Raw genomic sequence first — 14,971 nt, 5'->3', positions numbered from 1 at the left:
CTCATTAATAGCATACTCTCTCATACATACCAAGCCTCCAAGTAACAGATTGCCATTTTCAAAAAGCCATGTTAAGCACTTACTATGTTGTCTTTGGAGAGCTAGGCAAAGGGTCTTTTTTCCCTATCTCAGGTTTTTAAATTTCAATTAATTTAAATTGTGTCTTATTGGTCTTCCTAAACATTGGCAGGGAGGCAACCATTCTAACAAGGAAAGAGAACTGATCTGGAATATAAGCAGCTGAGAAGACTTTTTAATGTGCACAGCTTCCTATTTGGGGAGGGATTCTGGAAGAGAATTCTGGATATTCTCTGCTATAAAATAGAATATGATACCATACTGAATTATCTGCCTGCATTCTCAAATGCTTTCAACCTTGATTTATTGCTATTTGCATACAGTATTAAACAGCAGGCATGACCTCTATTACTTTCAAATATGCATTTATTAACTAAGAAATAGAAAAAATAACAATCCCAATCTTGCTGCCTTTTGGAAAGCTGCGAAGATAAGCTTGTGTACCCAGGCCTGGGATCCCAAGTGTGTTGAGAGTGCCATTTCCTAGCTGTATACCGTTTATAGTAATAGTTTTACTTGGTGCCATGTATATTTAATTTGTATTGTAATTGTTTTTGTATTTTACGATGTACCCTGCAATCACTTGTTGAGATTGATGGCTACATAAATCAAATAATTAAAGGTGTTCATTTTTTCACTGGATAACTTGATGAAGGTAAATTAGCCTAAAAGAAAGCACAAAGTGTCAACACAAACCTTAAATGACTTCTCATTGTTATGATTGGTATCAATAGGGAAACAATTTCCAAACACTTCAGCAGCCTCACTTGGTTTGTTCACAAATATGACTGAGCAAAATCTAAAAACAATAAAATTAAAATGAAATAAGCAAGCAATAAATAACAGAAATAAAAATTTACCTAAATTGATACAAAATAATACTTATGTTTTCTTGACATTGTAATTACTTTGGATTCATTTACCTGATTATAAGTAACAAGCACAGCAGAAAAGTTCATATTAAGATTTTAAAATTAACCTTATGAATTAAGCAAGTTATGAAACTAATTGCAAGTCAATAATGAATTCTTGGGACAAACACTAAAATCAAGGGATACATTGGTTCTCAGTCCACAGATAAAGGGTTGCAATTAAGATAACCCCCATAATAAGGAGGAAAACAATGTTGCATTCACAGTAAAACTGTACATTGCTTGCAGTTTTGGAAGTGGCAGGTATAAGGTTTTAAGCATTTTAAACCTACGTAATCACCGAGAGTGTTCGGAAAACTGAAGCTGCAATGTCCCATTTGATGAAAGGAGAATCTAGAGTTCTAGCCAAATCTTTCCCTCTCTCGATACTATGCCGCAACTATAGAGATTCCAGAGATCAGTTCTCAGTTTAGCTCAAATAAAAACTAATACAAACTAATACAATACAAAAAGAAAAACAAAAGAACCTGCAGAAAAAGGAAAACAAAAGAAAAAAAACACAAATAAAGTGACTTCCAACCTTCGTCACCCCAACCATAAACTAATATCGGTTTTCAGCTATTTTTAAAGTTACAAATAAAAAACACTTCTCCCATAACTTAACTTTTATCTATACGCAGAGAAATTCCCATTTTTCAGTCCAGCAAAAAGTCCATTACAAATTTCCCAAAATATCAAATATCAAAAATACTGAAGTTTATCCCAAGTCAAATAGTCCAATTTCATATTCTTTTGTTCCATACAATCTCGACCATTAAATCATTGCTATGGCATTCCAGGATTTAATCTTTCATCACCCTTTAGCATTTAAAGGAGTCTTCAAAGACTACTTTGTAAATTCCATAAAGAGGCATTGTTCAGAATTTATTCCTGAGGTTCCACATCCAGATCCTTTCCTTAATTTGTCTTTTGAATTCGCAGTTTGGTAATCTCAATTTTATTGTCTTCCATGCCTTCAAACTGCCGCAGGCAGCAGAAGTAACCAGCAGTACTGCATTCTCAGCACTGCACCACCACGGCTCATGTTCCTCTAGGGTCCATTTTGCAACCTGTATCAGTTCCTGATACCGTTTAGATCTTTCAATTATTTCCCACAAATGTATTATATACTTATATTATTTAATTACATTCATGTTTTTTAGACCTTTGAGCAAGAATCACCAATATTCCAAATCTCTCTGGTATCCCAATTTGTTTAAAATTTTCTTAAGTATTTTTTTTTCTTTTTGCCAATTACATATTAAATCCTCAAGCTTCTGTGTAAAAATTCTTAAATCCGAAGAAGGTAAAACACACCAGGTGTCAAATTAAGCTTGCTGTTTTAAAGGTCCCTAACATCCATAAAGTGGTTAAATTGAATATTTATGAATGTGATTAGAAAATGAGTTTGGCTAGCTTAGTGTCTTTATTAAAAGATCCAGCAGCTGCTGAGAGAAAAGGTGCCATCTTGCTTGGGTCCTGGTACTCAAACTTGTGAAAGACTGATGTTTTATGGTTTCCTCATGAGGAGCTGCCATTAGCGTACTTGTGGGCTATCTCCAATTCTCTCCAAAGAAACTAGAGAGATTCAATGGACCAATCTACTCATTGGTCCTTCATTTTTCATACTGGTTGCCTCCTCTCATTTTCAGATATGTCTTCAGTTAACCATGATAAATATCAAAGCTTTACAAACATCAACTGTAATAATTAAATGTATAACATTTTGGTGCTTCTCATGTCTGCGGAAGATGGCTTTGTAATATGCTTTTCTGTGTTCTTTCAACTCCTGTTTCAGCTACCCATATCATTTCAAGTTTAATAAGAAAATACAAACTTCTAGACAAGACCTACATCATATAAATACCTTTTAGAAAGGCATGTGAATGTGAACTCTAATATTCCAAAAAATGAGGAGAAACCCCTCTTGAAAAAATATTTAGTGCTAAAAGGAGTTAATACAGTTGATTATTCTAACTTGGTTTATCTCATCACCATAAGATGATCAAGTGAATGCTTCCTGCTGCAGAAGCTACTGGAAGTGGCGGCAATTTCCTGAATGCAAGCTCACACAATAAATAACTAGGGAGAGTTGACATGAATTTCACTGGGGATTTTTTAAAAAGCCCCTCACAAATGAATATTGGGAAACAGTACTAAATGAAAGATGTCTTTATTTCTTGGAACATTTCTAAAATAATGGATTACTGGCCCAAAGTGGGTTGTTCTCATAAGAATTGACTTAGTGAAGCATAGTGACTTTGATCAGGAAGACTTCAAACTGAATTCTGTGGGAACTGAAATGAAAAGGCCGAACCAAGGACCTAAGATAAAGATTTAGGAAGACTGTTAAAACATTCAGTAAAAATAAACAAACAGAATATTTGCTTATTAAGTCCCTGACCTTCATTGTCTAATGTTCCCAGTATGGAAAATAAGAAAGATGAACTTAACATCTTAGTACAGAAAGGCAAACGTGACTTAAGAGAAATCCGCAGTAGGATGACTCACATGACTGTATCTTGTAATTATTGTATTCTAATGTATTAAGAGAGACTGAAGCAATAGAAAAGTAGAAGAGTTCCACTTCATGTTAAAAATAGACATATTTGCACAAAAATGCATTTGAATAAACAATACCATCAGGAGCAAATGAAAAATAAAAGCAATATTGTTGGCTTTATGGGTGGTACTTTCCAGTCTTCAAGTAGTAACAGTGATTTATGTTTTTTATTATCTCAATAGAGGTAGTCCTCAACTTAAAACTCACAAATGAACCCAAAATTTTGGTCATAAGTCTTTATGGTGATTAAGTAAGACACTCGTGATCTATTAGCTCAAAGAATATAATTCTTGTTGGCTTCATAAACCATGCAAGAATCTGCCTTTTTTGGTGTGGCTCCTGGAGGCAGGCATAAGGATCAGCACAATGCCAAATGCCTGGCTTTTTATCACAACGGCAGGGATGCTGCAATGATTATACATTCAAGAAGGGTTCCTAACTTTTTTCATTCAGTACTATCATAATTCTGAATAGTTGCTAAACAAATATAAGTTGAGTATTACCTGGATTGGTATGACACAAATTCTACCAAGCAAAACAATCAGGAATCTAGCAGCACCAATTAACAAATTTTAATAAAAGACAAACACTTCCATGAGCTGCAGCTTGTTTCATTGCATTCTCAACTGATAAAAGTGTATACCTTTTAATAAAATTCTTAGTTGGAAAAAATATTATAATATTCTTCTGCTTTTTGCTGCTATAAACTAACAACAAACTATGTCAGGAAAGATCCTTAACAAAATTTCCAGCAGTTTTTGTGCTGACTGTTTTCAGGCAATGGAAGAAGATACAATTTGCATACTGGATTTTAAGAAAACATATTTTAATAAAGAGCAAAAGTAATTCCATAGCAGAAGCTTATGGGAAGAGTTTGAGATTCAGGGGAGTTCCTTTAAAAAAAATATTAAAAATACAATAGCAAAAAGAGTACCAAAGAAGGGAGAAAGGATAGTAAACAATACAAAATGAGTAAAGATCTAAAATCAACATATATATAGGCGGTGAGAAATAAGATAGCTCAGCAAGGAATAGTACTCATAATCCTAAATTATAGAGATGCTAGAACAACAGCTAAAGCTCAGAGAATGAAAAAGGAAAAAAAGGAGAGGGGAACCCTTCTTCAGATGTCTCCAAAATAAACTAATTAGTCTTTATTGATATCTTCATGGAACAGTTATCTGTTATTTTTCAATTTATTTTGAAGATAATCTGAAAAATAGTAAGTGTGTAGTGATTGAATAATTCTAATTTTCTTTACGGGGTCAATTTGTTTTTGTTTTTTTTAAAGATAACAATTCCAATAATCAATTCTTAAAAACTGAAGAAGCAGAACTGAAAGAATTACAGCCATGGAATTTCTATTTACTTTTAATTGGTTTAATTTTTTGAAGTCAGAAAATTGAATTATGGAGTATTACAGGAAGTTGCTCATGGTTTGGCCAAATAATTGTTATCTATTATTATGTTTGAGAAATACCAGAGAGGAAATGTAGTATCAAATGATTGAAGGAGGGCATATGTTATTCCAGTTTTCAAAAAAAAAAAAGAAGTCCTGTACTCTTAAACTTTTTGTTAAAAACAAAAGAATGAAGATGTATCTTACATTCTAATCTATCAAATTTGCAGATGACATAAACTCAGTGAAATAATATCTCAAAGTCAGAAAACAATCTTGATAGGTTAGAGAAATGGGGAAACAATAACAGAATGAAATGTAAAAAAGATAATTATACAGTATTTTACTGAGGAAAAAAATTAAATGCAGTTATAAGATGGGGAATATCTGTCTTGACGGCAATACTTGTGAAAGAAAGTTTGGAACAGTTATTTATCAACTAATTAAATATGAACCAGCATCAGGTTGATTTTGCAAGAAAGGAAAAGAAAAAGCAACTATTTTCAAGTATAGTTTTCAAATCAGACAAGGTAAATATTTCACCTGATAATGCATCCAACCCATGAGTATTCCATTTTGGGCCCCAATCCATAGAAAGGTTTTTAAAAATGAAATAGGTATAGAAAACAGCAACAAGAATAATCAAGGATTACAATTAAATTTAGGAAAGCTATAGTGAACATACAAAGAATGCGCAATTTTGAGAAGACCGAAGACATCATAGAGAAACCTGTTTTCTATCATCTCAGAGTATAGGACATGAATAATGGATTTAAGTAACAGGAAGCAGATTTGGACTGTTGGTAAAACAGTAAGACCAGTTTTACAAATGGAACCAAATACCCAGAGAGTGGTGGACTTTTTAGCAGAGGCTGAATAAAACATGACATGGATGCTTTAGTTGATTTCCAGCACTGAGCATATAACTGTATTTGACAGCTTAAATGCCCCCTTTTAACTTTGATTCTGTGATCTAGTATGTATAATTAATGTAATTCTTTGATGTTGTATTATTTAAAATAATAAAACACAAGTGGTAGATTGTTAGGAAAGGTGTATTGAATATGTAGTTAACTATATATCCCCAGATGGAAAAAAACAAAAGAAGATGAAATAGCTGACAAAAGACAGAAAATAAAACAAGAAACAGAAAAGATTATTCAAATAAATACTGGGTTCTAGAAAATAGCAGGAAAAGGCGTAATCATATTTATGTAAATAATTCAAAGACACTGAGGGAGATATGTGAGATATACTAAAGAAAGAAAATACAGGTAGTACTCATTTACTAACTGCCTCATTTAGCAACTATTCACAATTAGGACAGTGATGAAAAACAGTAATGCTATGACCAATCATTGCATTTACAATCTTCACAGGTCTGTAAAGCACAGCAAAGCTGAAATAAGCAAAGTGACAGTTTCACTTAATGACTGCTCTGCTTAAAAACCCATTTGTTGATCCCAGCTGTGGTCACTAAATGAAGATTATCTACACAAAGAAGAGAAAATATAAATAACAGAATTGTACAAAAATGTCAAAAATCAATGAGATGTATTAAAGTTTCTGAATAATTGAAAAATTAAGTTTCTGAGGGAGATATGTGAGAGATACTGGAGAAAGATAATATAGGTAGTACTCATTTCCAAAATGAGTTTTTGGGTTTCCAAATATAGCTAACATTAAAGCTGCAGAAGCTGATAAAACTCTGGCGAACTCTTTAAAACCTTACCAATGATTTAGCTAAAAGTGCTACTGCAATTTGTAAAATAAAGTCCTAAAAAGGGATAGAAAGATCAGTTTACATTCCAATACTGAACAACTGTATTTTTCTTAGACTTCCAACAATACATGGTACAAAAGCTAACAATGAACAAGCTGCACTCAATATTAAATCTCATTGCAGTCATTGGAGGCTGCTATCAAGAACAAGCACCTAAAAATGTGAATTTTTGAACCTAAATGGGTTTAAACATAAAAATGGTTAGTCTTCATTGGATAATAAAAGGGAAACATGTCCAGGGGCAGCATGCTAGTAAGTTATCAAAAGCAAAAAATAAGGGACCAGAAGAGGGATGCTTAAACATTTCAAAACCTTCCCTATATTAAATTCCAAGGATTAACAAGAGTGAAGTCAAGAGTTCATTGGGAAAGTTTATACCGTGAATTAAAGTACATTTAGAGAAAACCGTCGCCCTCTAGTGCTCTTTTTTTTAATCGCATGATTCAATCTAGTTAGCTTTTGTGAAATCTATTGTTTATATACATGTTTCCTCAGAGCCAATGTGGTGCACGTGGGTGAGAAGTGCCTACTATCGAGCATCTTTTAGATTCATGTTGTGTGTTTTTTTTTAACTGCAGCTTTCTGCTTATGGGTAAACTTCACCTGAAAGCCCCCGGTGGGCGTGAGGGTAGCCAGCTTTTCCTGCCCATCTCCGTGTAGCCCTTCCCACCCTCCTTTTCCCAGGTGGGCGCCCTGCCATCTTTTTCGTCTTCCTTGGGGTTAAATGCAGCCTCCAAATAGGGGTTGGCGTGGAAATGGAAAATCTGCCTTGTGACACAATTCCACACTAGTAGCTTTCTCCCTGGCCTCAACTTCTGACTCACGCAAAGGCAGCCAAGTCGCAGCCGGTTCCTTGTGCGGCTTCAAACCCACACATCTTGGCCCAAGCACTGGAAGCGCCCCCCGCGGAATATTCAGGCACTGATAACACTGATTTCAAGCGCAGCTACAGCACTTTGCTATTAAAGATAAGTAAAGCAACTTTAGCGTTGAAAAGGGATTTGTGCTGGAGTCTTTTTTTGGGTGGAGGGAATATTTTTCCTTTGAATAACTACAAATTTGGCAAAGTGTTCTGTTTTGTTTTTTTAGCACAAAAAGCAGTGTTGCAAGTATTGGCAGTTTGGAAAACCATTATATTTAATCAACCTAGTGCCCGTCATGTTTTTTTTGTACTGCAGCTCCCATTCTCCAAACTTTTATTTATGCTGACTGATATGGTAAAGACTTTTAATCAGTTTGTTTTAAAACCTGCCTTTTCATAATTTTCTACATATTTCAAATTAAATTTTATAGTAATATTGGAAGCTTTTAAAATCTTTTTATTAGGCAGATACAAAGAGATGTTATATAGCCTATTAAAAATATTTTCAAAGTTAGAGGAAAAAACTTCCAACTAAACAGATTAAACCCTTAATTATATTAATGATATATTCAAGCTATGTTGAAACTTCCTTAAATCATTTTCAAATGTTCTAGCCATTAATCTTACTAATCATATTATGCCATCGAAACAAATTAAATTGCAATCCTGTGCAGTCTCACTGAAATCCATTATTCAACTATATAGTAGCTAATAATCAGTATTCTTATGGCAGTCTGTAAACTTCAGAACTGAAGATGAAAATCTGGTTGTGTAATAAAATTATGGAAGATGAAGTGGATGTTAACACAACTTGAGAGCATGTTTCAGATTCTTTGAAGTTTATTCTTATAAATAATGGGATGTATTAGAATAAACAAGCTGTTCTAATATTACTGTTGGGCAGGAGCGAGGGGGGGGGAAGGATCCTTCTAATCTATCAGTAGGATTTTGAAGAGATGGAAAATATGTATTCTACTTTGAAATCGAATAATGGTATTGAATAAAAGCTGCCCACATAATCTGGAGGAGACTGAAATTAACAGTAACACTTTAAATTTTATTTCATTATTATAAAAAAACACTTCTTTATTGCTTTCAGTTGTGTTTTAACTTTATCAGACAATCTATATAATACAACAATTGAGTATCTTCCAGCGTTTGCATAATAATTTATTTTCTCAGTAAAATGAATATATCAAATGTTACTGTGGGTTTTTGCTTTACTGGCAATTACATAATTGTCACACTGAACAAAAATATAAAATTGTGCTGCTGGGGTCAGGACGTTAGTGGAGCACAATATCTGTGCTGTCTGTCTTCTGGAATTTTTATATGGTGCTTCAGTTCTTATGTTGTCCTTGGAACTGTATAATTGTAATGGGACATGGATGTTTATATTGTCTTTGTATGATTCCTGCCCAGAATTATGTACTCATTATTGATTACAAGTAAACTACAAAGTATATTTGCCTATTTTTTCCAGCTACTACTGCTGCAGTTCTTCCAATTATTACAACTCCAAGATTTCACTCTGTGCAATTGTTCATGAAATGTTTCAGAAAAAGTGAGGGGGGGGGGGGGGTTAAGCTCAGCATTCTGCCAGCAACAGTGGCTAACCAGCTGCAGGCTTTAATATTAGCTCTTTTTAAAACAGAATTGCAGGGAATGGGAAAGATGAAATAGCATTGCTATTAAATCTGAATTTCAAAAACTGACCACAAAAGAGCAAATGTTACCTTAATGTTCAAAAAGATATTTGGCAATGTTTGAAGACAGATTGTTAAGCAGCATATATGAGCAAGCACTTGGAACATTATCGTAAGGATCCAGCATAATCAGATTTTTTTTTGATGAACTAGTTCCACTATATCTTTATAGTGAGAGAACACAACATTTCAATTTCTCATGCAATATCCTACCTCAAAATGAAATAAAGGCATTACTTAAAATCACAGGTGTCAAGCTTATGGGGAGGAGGTATATGCAATCATTGAGAGAATGTAAATATTGGTACAAGTTTCAATTTGGTTACACTAGCCCCATGGCTCAAAACCAGATTAGGAAGAAACACATCATGGGACTTGAAATATGGTCCTTAAGAATTTAGATTGCACATTCTTGAAAGGGACGATTCTTAGACTGAATTAGACTAAAGGCTGAATTCTTAGAGTAAGCACTAAATGTTCTTTAAATCATTCTTCCTACTAACCAAATGAAATGACCACTTTTGGAGAGGTATCATGAGATGCAATTACAATGAAAAGTAATTCAAGTTTGCAACATTTAATATTTGAAGTACTTATTGATATAAGGTGATAATTCTATCGAAGTAGAAAATACTTTAAACAAATTTTCGTACTGCTGGTGGAGAAAGCAGCTGTCTTCAGTTTGTCCATGAGTACCAGGCCCAAGTAGTCTAAATTCCAAATAAACATTCCAACATTTTAAATATTTTTAATGACATATCCAAGTAAGACATAAATCTAACTAGAACAAAATCTTACTTTATTTTGGCTCTAAAATCTAAATCTTTCATAGGTTCCTCCAATCCCAAAGCCCCAAAAACATCTGCTGAGTAATTCAATCATTTTATCTCAGTGTACCAAAATTGAGACTGGTGACTCTTGTCTCTAATGGACTTCTTTCTCTTTAGGGAAGTTATGCCTCAGTCATTTGTAATTATTACTTTGGCCATTGACTAGCAAAGTGTGCCTCATATACACTATGCCTTAAATACTTTATTGAGGACCACCAATAGAGTAGTTCACAGAATCCACTGAGCTACACACGTATTCCTAAATGGAAAAGTTGATATTTAGTATTTTCATAGACATAAAGATGAAAACATTGTTATAAACAATTAATCCAATTCAGAAAGCATTTGGAAGAAATTCCAATGCACTCATGGAGTTCTTCCAACAGTATTTCCACGCTAAACCCAACTGAAGGACAAATGCAGTACAAAAAGAACACACAGAGGACTATAGTCGGGGGCTAGAAATTGTAATTTCTTAGAAGTATGCATGTTTTCAAAACAAACTCCCTACATGCTTTTAGTAGAAAATATGTGTGTGGATATACATACACACACACATAACCACAAGAGTATCAGATTAGGTTTACATGTATTCCTAATTCATTATCGGCTTTGTTTTAATGTTATATGTTACACATATCCAACCACTGCTGGTTTGGTATATGTTTGGGCCCAATGTTTGCCTATCTGAAAAAGATATCATTGAAATGCATTTCCCTACCATTGCTGACAACTAACATATCTACAACTGCTGGCTGAGTAGAAGGGATTTTGTAATTTAATTCAAAGCTATTAGAGGATAAACCTACCATAATGTATATACTTGTAAATAAAACAAGAATTTTAGGTGCCAAAATATGCCGCCAAAGTTATGCATAGATAAGATTATCCATGAGTACATACGTTAATACCTTTAAAAGTTCCTATATAACTTGTATATACTAGTGAATATGCCCAACTGAGGATAAACTGACACATTTTAATCAAAATACATGAAAAATAGAAACCCATGGATTAACCAATAGTAAAAACTAAAGAATACAAAAACCTTAAGTCAGGTTACCCTTGGGTGACACATTTTTTCAAAATATTTTGGTCAAAAATTCAAGGGTTGGTCTATATACTGATGTATACATAAACATGTATGTACGGTAGTTTACCTATTTCTGATACGAATTCACATACAAAAGACCTGTTTGCAATGTATATCTCCTATAACTAGGATAATTATCATTTTCTCATACTGTTTAATTTCTTGCTTTAGAAAATTCAAAATATATAGTGAAGTACTATAATTATACTATTAGGGTTAAATATGTAGTTTAAAAAAGCTGCAATATTTATTTACTTAATTCTGGTTCAATGTGTGAAGGATGTATGTGTTTATTTTCATGGTCATGGTCATGATGTGCACTGAAGATGGTGTTTGAGTTCGTTGTACGAGGTGCAATGACAATAAAGTAAACTAAATGGGTATCTGTAGAAAAGCCCTAGTGATAACCTGAGTATTTATTATATTTGAGCATGCTTATTCTGTCCAGGGTGGGGCAGAAACCATCAGAGAGATGGTTCTTCAGATAGTCAGGCCTATGCCATGAAAGTCTTTATGGGTGGTAACCAACACTTTGTACCTGGATGCTAGAAGGCAACTAGTACAGGTCATGGAGCAGAGGCATCATATGGGCATAACATGGTATGCCCCATCATGGACCACACATTCTGGACCAACACATTTTAAGTGGTCTTCAGCAGCAGCCCCATGTAGAACATATTGTATCAGCCCATATGGAAAGTGATAAAGTGATTGTCTGCAAAGCCCCCAGTCTAGGAATTGCAACTGTTAACTGCAAAAAGCTCTTTTTGCATATAAGAATCTTAACACACATACCAGAGCAGCTGGATGAGGTAGATTTACATCATTACTTTTCTGCTTTTATTATGGCCATCCAGTAAAGAATCTCTGTACTGATAGTATAAATTTAGAAGTTTTTTTTTTTTAAATTTGAACCTTCTCTTAAAAATAAGCATTTTTTATAAATAAAAAATATATTTCCTTAATATGAATAGCATTTTAAAAAAGTGAATAATTAGATCAGTGGCATCCAATTCCCGCAGAGAGTTTTTTTCTGCAGACTAGAGGAGAGCGTGGTTTTCCATGGTGCCTGCATACTGGGGATGGGGCTTCACTTGTTTGTGCTACCCAGTTCCTGGCATGGCGGTCCACAGACTGGGGGTTGGGGACCCCTGAGTTAGATAATACACCAAGAAAAAAATCAGGAAGGAAAATCCTAATCAAATGAAAAAATTAAGAGAATTAGACTGTAAAAACCATGCCTTTAAAGATGAGTGAATATTAAAAGACTCGTTTGAGATCAGAAATAGCAATCACTTATTTATATGTAGAATTAATTCTTGAGCATATGAAAGATGCTAATATAAGAGAGATGTGGCTAAATTCTAAACAAACATTAGTGCATACCTTCTGATTATAGTATCTCAATTATGGCAAAGTGATCCAAGAGGTTGTTCATTTTGAATTCAGATGAAATGAATCTGAAACTCTGAAAATAATGCAGCAATTCAGGAACAGAGCCTCAGGTTTTATATATCTTAATGCTGAAGATTTCTTCTTCATCACAGAATGCTAATATGGCCATGAACACAGATGAAGCTAAACAACCATGTTGGAAATGCAACATATATTTAGATTGGCATTGATGATACAGTTCAAATGTATATGTTGTTATACAATTCTGAAAAGGGTAAGTAAGGCTCTGCTGGCCATATGTTGCATATTCTTGATTTAAAGAATCTATGGATTGATGACCCCAAATTGATGGTAAACTTTTTAAAGAAACTTGTCTGACAAGTAATTTGCAAGATGGTTAGAATCATCTAATCAAGCGGGTATTTGGAAAATTCTTTATACCTTAGTAGCCACTGCTGAAAGTTACAAGTGATTACCTAATTAAATATTTCCAAAAATAGTTTACTATCAGTATTTTCAGCTACATAATATTGATTTTATTATACCGACAGAGAAAATTATCCATTATTAGTTTTTTCCCCTAGAAGTCTCTTTGTGTAAAATCATACAGAGGCACTAAAAGAACCAATGAGAAAATCACACGGTTCCCAATTCATATGTTCATATTGATTTTATGAATGTTTATAACTAGTCACAGCAAAAATAATTAATATGACTCTACATTTTCTGGCTATAAAAATGTACTGGAGTCTCAAAGTTGAGTTTTGTGGTAAAAATAAAGTCCCAAGTATGCTTACTTTCAACTTTCCATAAATTCAATAAACATATTAAAAATTAGCAGACCATATTCCAGATATTATCACAATTTCTATTAATGAAAGTGCATAGAGCTTTGGATAAGTAAGGATTATAGTAGGTGAAAGTTGCTCTCTTATACATGAAAGGCAATTTAACATACTGATCCACTCTACCTGTACACAGCAAAAATAGTCTAGAAGTAAAAAAAATAAAGTAAAAAGCAAATTAAAGGAAAAAAAGTTCTTACTCTTCTGAAATACTTTATATATCTACTGCAGTGATACCATTTACCACCATATTATATCATAAATTAATTTAACAGTTTCTCCTAACTACTCTAAAGCAGTTCTGAATTCTGGCCACTCAACCCTATTTATAGAAACACATGTGTGCTCCTATCAGTGATGCTAGTTTGCAGTAGTGGTAGTAAGAATAGAACTGGCACAAGTGCATAAATGTTCATATACTTTTCATGAATAGAGCAAGTCCTGCTTCTATATTCACAATTGCTAATATAGAAATGAACAATCACATAGGTTAAAAGTTGCAGAATTCTTTACTCAACTTATGCATAAAAATTGTGAAATTAGGTAACTGTATTAGGTAATTGGCAGTGTGACCTTAAGCCTACTTTCTACTACTACCAAGGAAACTCTAGCAGATATAATGGAGCTTACTTTGAATCCATATGCACAGGATGACACTTCAAGGGTCAACTCAAGAAAGCATCAGCGTGAGTGAATAATGCTTAAAACTTGCACATGTGGAAAGAACTACCATTTATCATACGCAACTATGAACATTCTTGAGGCATTTTACGACAAGGTAAGAAGTGGATACACAAGGCAGCCAGAAACATTTATTCAAAAATGAGCTCGCCCCCACTTCGCCGCGTATCCGACTTACTCGCTGGTAAGCTTTACACGGAGTTGCAGCCTTCACCGGCCTAACCCGGGTAGAGGGAAACGGAATTGCATACGACTTTCTTGGTACAAAATCGTGCAGGATTAAACCTTATTAATAAATTCTGGAACTATGCAGCAGGCCTCTCGGGTCTGATGCTGAGCTCCAAAGCCTTTCGCCTGCTTCCCACAGGCACCTCCGGGTGTCTTCCTCAAGCCCGTGCTGGGTCGGTCCTGATCCCGTTCCTCTTAAGAAACGACTGCCCTGCTTCCTTCCTGCCTCGCTTGCTCTGTCACAGCCTGGGAGACTCCCAACGCGATCCTAAAAGGGGCCCTCGCCCTCCAAACCCATCCGCTCTTCCCTCCAACAAACACTCCGTCCCCTTTCCCGGTTCCCGAACTCACCACTGCGGCCAGAGGGGAAGCTGGTAAAGCGACGCTCCTCGTGTGTGCCGGGAGCCCCCTCTGCGGGCAATACGTTAACTCCAGCCTTGGGCGGACCAGCCCCGCCGAGCCAATGAACAAGGCCCAAGTCTCCGTGATGAGCCTCCCCCTCCCCCTCCTTCCGCCTCGAGCTGGCGCACCTCACAATCGCCGGCGCGGACCATGCTCATTCCGTATGCCGCGGCAGCGAATCCTCATTGGTTCGCG

The 14,971-nt window shown here is 34.8% G+C and overlaps 1 protein-coding gene across 2 annotated transcripts in view; it reads right to left on the bottom strand.

The window, feature by feature from the left end:
* The window catches only part of ACSL3 (acyl-CoA synthetase long chain family member 3), a 48,821-nt gene extending 34,050 nt beyond the window's left edge, over positions 1-14,771 (bottom strand). Inside the window, exons 1-3 of one of the 2 annotated variants that reach the window (XM_087933206.1) lie at positions 14,726-14,771; positions 12,612-12,693; positions 775-877 (exon numbers count right to left, since the gene is read on the bottom strand). The gene's annotated coding sequence lies outside the window, so the exon portion shown is untranslated. The remainder of the gene's footprint in view (positions 1-774; positions 878-12,611; positions 12,694-14,725) is intronic. The other variant, XM_026701512.2, reaches the window with a different exon arrangement.
* Between the last annotated feature and the right edge of the window lie 200 nt (positions 14,772-14,971).

The sequence above is a fragment of the Pseudonaja textilis genome, chromosome 4 (assembly GCF_049901715.1).
Source record: "Pseudonaja textilis isolate UNSWEBS1 chromosome 4, rPseTex1.2, whole genome shotgun sequence".
In the NCBI taxonomy this organism is placed as follows: Eukaryota; Metazoa; Chordata; class Lepidosauria; order Squamata; family Elapidae; genus Pseudonaja; species Pseudonaja textilis.
This window is presented reverse-complemented; position numbering and strand designations above follow the sequence as displayed.